This window comes from Entelurus aequoreus, linkage group LG07 (genome assembly GCF_033978785.1).
Source record: "Entelurus aequoreus isolate RoL-2023_Sb linkage group LG07, RoL_Eaeq_v1.1, whole genome shotgun sequence".
Lineage (NCBI taxonomy): Eukaryota > Metazoa > Chordata > Actinopteri > Syngnathiformes > Syngnathidae > Entelurus > Entelurus aequoreus.
Genome location: NC_084737.1, coordinates 44,560,042 through 44,566,041, shown reverse-complemented (window position 1 = coordinate 44,566,041; position 6,000 = coordinate 44,560,042). Strand labels below are relative to the sequence as shown.

At 44.2% G+C, this 6,000-nt stretch overlaps 1 protein-coding gene across 1 annotated transcript in view; it reads left to right on the top strand.

The window, feature by feature from the left end:
- The window catches only part of b4galt5 (UDP-Gal:betaGlcNAc beta 1,4- galactosyltransferase, polypeptide 5), a 120,968-nt gene that overhangs the window by 1,154 nt on the left and 113,814 nt on the right, over positions 1–6,000 (top strand). The window lies entirely within an intron of this gene.

Sequence of the window (6,000 nt, the reverse complement as noted above, 5' to 3'; positions counted from 1 at the left end):
AATAATTCTAATGATGTACACCCCTGTGATTGTGATAATACAACTACCGATTGTGGCTACTGTAAGCCCGCCTATGTACAGAGGCCTCACCAGTATGAATGCATTTGGCTTTGATTGTGAGGCCTGCCAGCACGGCGGAACAGGGGTTAGTGCATGTGCCTCATAATATGGGTTCGATCCTCGGGATCTTTCTGTGTGGAGTTTGCATGTTCTCCCCGTGATTGTGTGGGTTCCCTCCGGGTACCCCGGGTTCCTCCCACCTCCAAAGACATGCACCTATTGATTGGCAACACTAAATTGGCCCTAGTGTGTGAATGGGTGGGAATGTTGTCTGTCTATCTGTGTTGGCCCTGCAATGAGGTGGCGTCTTGTCCAGGGTGTACACCGCCTTCCGCCCGAATGCAGCTGAGATAGGCTCCAGCACCCCCCGCGACCCCGAAAGGGACAAGCGGTAGAAAATGGATGGATGGATGTGAGGCCTGCTGAATTAGTCAGTTTTCTCCATGGGCTGATATCACCCTGATGCAGTGTTTATTGGTGTATAAAAAGGTTAATCCATGAGTCACAGGCTCATTGGCCTATATCACATTTCTTATGTCCATCTCAACACAGAGATGCCTGGAAGTCACAATTATTCCTTTCTGCTTGTATGGATCGTCCCCTGTCTTTTCTGTTTATGTGTGCGCATGAGCACCTGTGTCATCCATGTCCCTTTAAGCAGTTGGGTCTCATCCTTCGCTTGTGTGAGGCCTTTTAACTTAGGGCATGGTCCTTCCCATCACACATGTGAAGGGCCCATCACTTTTGCGGTTTTGATGATTATCCAAGTTGCTCCCAAACCCAAGTCACTTTACAGCAGCTGAACGGATAGATGCAAAGCATTGACTTTCACCTGGCTCTGCCCTTGACTGTTCTGTGGAACCACTAATCCAACATATTTTCAGAAAGTAGCGATGGAGGAAACACTGGGGGAAAAAACAACAACATGCTAGTAGTGCCTTTCCCATTTACTGCTGGAGTCAGCATTTGTTGGATATCCTGTTGTGCTGGCTGAGCAGGCACAGGCTCGCTAAGGTCGAGCTACTTTTAGATGTATCGAATAAACTTAAAACATTTTACTTAAGTTTACATTTTTAAACACAAAATGTATAGCTACCCTTGTTGGGGCGGGGAGTGATAGGCTATAATATACTTATTTATTCCACAATGGGGAAATGGCATCAATAAACAACACCAGGGAAACTTTGTTGCTGTTCCTCGCGTTTTACCTGCTGTGGACTACCTAATTAATAATTTCATCAAATGTCATATGGGAGACACATTAGTGACAGGTATAGCCTGTACAAGTCATATAAATGGCCAAATCCATCTTCTTGGTTGTTCAGTGCAGTTCTGTATTGGCCCTGTGGAGAACTGGGGTTAGTACAGAAACCCGGACGAAGACCAGCAGCAACAGTCGATTAATTATACATGGTAACCAAGAGCAATGCTGCTTCTCCATCTGTTACTAAAAGCGACTTTAGTTTTTTACACCCAGGGTGTCTGATGAAGATCCAACAGGAAAATTAGCTGGGGTTTGAAGGGAATTATATAATGCTGTGTGTGTATGCATGCGTGCATATACGTACATACATATTATTATATGTGTGTATATATCTATATACAGGGTATTCCATAGATTTTCCAAGATACCTGTGGTGGTGGTGAGGGCGTGGTTATGGGTGTGGCAGGGGCGCGGTCAATATGACATCACATTATTTGCTCTGATGCATATATTCTCTTTAAAAAGGCAAAAAAATGTATACATAGTGTCATGTTCGTGTTTGAAGGATGAGGCTGTTGATAGCAAGTGACTTAACTTTTAATGCTCCATGTTCTCAACAACATACATGTGTCTTTTATGCAGTCTTGTTCTACCACTTTATGTGGTACGGTAAGCAGCATACTAACCAGTACTGCCCCCTTGCGGTCATACCTGTAATAACATCTGATCATAACATCCCCCTTTTTCTAAGACAAAATGTATTGACCTAACTAATCACATTAGCAGGGTCAGTTATTTTAACAAATTCTCATTTAGTCTAACTCTGACACATATGTGCAGTATGAACAATTTCAAATTGCATAGGCTATCTCAAATCTGAGCCAATACTATTTATAACACTTTCACAACAATCAATATACATTTTGTTCAACATATTTAACATGCATATTGACTTTTCTTTGTTTACAAGTTCAGTCTATCAGGCCTTTTGATTTCTCTTGTGGACCTTCTTAACTCAGGTTCATATGGAGTAGGTGTTTTACAGTCAGCGTTACAGTCCATAACAGGTGTGGGTATTACCTGAGATTCACCACAAGTTACACTGAGCTCACCAACAGTCCCTTGAGGAGTCTTTAACCGACTGCGACGATTGCGTCTGAGGATTTGTCCATCATCAGTTCTCACCGTGTACGATCTTGGAGCAACTTCTTGCAGGACTGTTGCTTTTGTACTCCATCCATCAGTATCCTCAATCCTGACTGTGTTGTTGGTAGTCAGTGGAGGAAGACGCTTGGTTGTTTTGTCATAAAATGACTTTTGCATCATCTTCTGTTGTCGTAGTTTATGTTCAATCTTTGAGGGATTATTTTGCTTTATTATATTGTTTGAATGACTCGGCAAAGTTGTTCGTAGCTTCCTCTTCATCAGCAGTTCAGTTGGTGATAGTCCGCACTGAAGAGGTGATGCTCTGTAGCTCAATAAAGCCAGATACGGATCCGAGTCACTGTCAGCTGCTTTCTTTAGGAGTTGCTTTAGAATGTGAACTCCTTTTTCCGCTTGCCCGTTTGATTGTGCATAATGTGGGCTTGACGTCACATGCTGGAAATCATATTGCACCGTAAACTTCTGCCATTCTTTGCTGCTGAAGCATGGGCCGTTGTCGCTCACTACAGTGTGTGGAATGACATGCCTAGTGAATATAGATTTAGCATGTGTTATTACACAAGTTGACGTTAAGCCTGCTAGTAGCGCCATTTCAGGGAAGTTTGAGTAGTAATCTACTACCACTAAATAGTCTTTACCTCGGAGATGAAACAAGTCCATTCCTACTTTGTGCCATGGTGCGGTTGGCACCTCAGCAACCACCATAGGCTCTTTGCTCTGCTTGTTCCTGTGTTTCTGGCATGTTTCACATTTATTTATGAGTGTTTCAATGTCTTTGTTCACTCCGGGCCAGAAAACCGACTCTCTCGCCCTCCTTTTGCATTTTTCAATGCCGAGATGGCCTTCATGTATCCTGTGCAAAATGTCCATTCTCAAAGCCTGTGGAATAACAATTCTGCCCTTTTTCAACAGCAGTCCATCCACAGTACTGAGCTCACCTCTGACGTGATAAAATTGTGGACATGAGCCAGCCGGCCATCCCTCATCCATGTTCCTCATGACATGTTGTAACTCAGAATCCGTTGCTGTAGCCTCAGCGATTTGTCTTGACTTTGTGTCTGACACAGGCAGCGTAGCAGACACCATGTTCACATGACACTGTATGTCCTCATCTGTTGCACTCACACTGTCGCCTGTAGTTGCTCTGGATAGGGCATCAGCAAGGATTAGGTGTTTACCTGGAGTATATATCAGTTCAAAATCATACCTTTGCATTTTCATCATCAACCGTTGAATCCGCGGTGACATTTCATTCAGATTCTTTTTGATGATGGCAACCAGCGGTCGGTGATCAGTTTCAACTGTGAAGGACGGCAGGCCGTACACATAGCTATGAAACCGCTCCAAACCATATGCCAGTCCCAAACATTCTTTTTCGATCTGAGCGTACCGACATTCCGATTTTGTCATAGCCCGAGATGCATAGGCTACCGGTTTCCAGTGCTCACCCTCAGCCTGGAGTAGAACGGCACCAATACCATCTTTGGAAGCATCGGTTGACACTTTTATCCTCTTTGTGTGGTCATAAAATGACAACACAGGTGCTGTAGTCAGTGTGTTCTTGAGTTTTTGCCACTCATGCTCATGTTTCACTGTCCATTTAAAATCACAGTCCTTGTGCAGAAGCTCTCGTATGCAAGATGTCTTTGCTGTCAAATTGGGAATGAATTTACCTATAAAATTGACCATCCCCATGATGCGTAGCACACCGGTTTTGTCTGTGGGCCTTGGCATGTTCTGTATTGCACACATTTTTTCTTGATCTGGTTGGACACCACGTGCAGACAGCCTGTCTCCAAGGAAAAGGATCTCCTGAACACCAAACTCACATTTACTCTTGTTTAGTTTTAGTCCATACTTTTTTATGCGTTCCATAACTCTGTTTAGTCTCTCATTGTGCTCTTGGGCTGTGGATCCCCATATGATGATGTCATCAATGTAGACTCGAACTCCACCCAAGCCCTTGATGATCTGCTCCATCGCTCTGTGAAATATTTCAGGTGCTGACTTTATTCCAAAAGGCAGTCTGAGAAAACAGTGTCTGCCATAGGGCGTATTAAAGGTACAGTACATTGTGCTGCTTTCACTCAGTTTCAGCTGCCAGAAACCTTGTGAGGCGTCAAGCTTTGTGAAGTAGCTGGCACCTGACATTTCACTGATGATCTCTTCACGTGTAGGTATTTGATAATGTTCACGCTTAATGCTCTCATTTAGATCTTTAGGGTCCATACATATTCTCATCTCACCATTCTTTTTCTTTGTGATGACCATTGAGTTGACCCAGTCTGTAGGCTCATTAACCTTTTTGATCACCCCCAGCATGATCATTCTGTCGAGTTCTTTCTTTAGGCTGTCTTTCAGTGGGGCTGGAACTCTGCGTGCTGCATGCACAACTGGTTGGGCATCTTCTTTCAATTGTATTTTATATGTGAAGGGCAAAACACCAAAACCCTTGAAAACATCTGAAAAGTTCTGAACAATTGTTTCCATAGAGTAATTTTTTGGGATAATGCTATACACTCTTTTCACAAGTGCTAGTTCTTCACAGGCTCTGTCACCCAGAAGTGATTCACGTCTCTCATTCACAACAAAGAAGCATAGGTGGTGCACTTTTCCTTTAACTGTGACACTCAGCCTGCATGTGCCCAAACATTTAATTGGTTGTCCATTGTAGTCTTTAAGTCCAGATTCTTTTCTTTTTATTTGTGGCTTGTTTTTCATTGCCTTTACATCACACATGCTTATGAGATTTGCTTTTGCACCCGTGTCCAATCTCATGGTGACTACAGTCCCATTTATCAGTAGAGGAGCTATCCATTTATCTTCTTCATTGTCTGGTTTACTTATTTGTTCACTTTCCAAATTTACCATGCCAACAAAGAACGTGTCACTGAGATCAGGCTCATCTACTATGTTTACAGTTTTTCCTTTCTTCCCCTCTTTCCATTTGGAGAAGCACTGTTTAGCAAAATTATTCTTGCCTTGGCAACTTGAGCATTGCTTACCAAACGCTGGACATTGTCGGGGCTTGTGCTTTGTGCCGCAGCGCTTGCAGCTTATCATCACATCCTCCGACTGCCGTGCAGGCCGGGTCTGTGTGCGCTGTCTCCGCTGGTACGACACTGCTCCTACCGCTGCCGCGTTGTCGCTCTGCGCCGAGGCGACTGCAGACATCTCGCTGAACGTCCTCACGTGCTTTTGGGACAGCTCACTCGCCTGGCAGATCTTAATGGCTCCCGCCAGCGTCAACTCCATCTCTCGTAGTAGCCTCTCTCTGACCTTTTTATCCTCCACGCCGAAGACTATCTGGTCCCGGATCATGGAGTCCTTCAGCGTCACGAAGTTGCAGGACTGCGCCTTTAGCCGCAAGTCCGTCAGGAAGCTATTAAATGGCTCATGCTGCCGCTGCGTACGAGACCGAAACCTGTACCTTTCGTACGTCTCGTTCTTCTTCGGAGAACAGTGAGCGTCAAATTTGCTAAGCACTACATCCAACTTTCCATTATCGTCAGGAGTGTCAAACACAAACGTGTTAAATACTTCTATGGCCTGTGGCCCTGCTATTTTTAGCA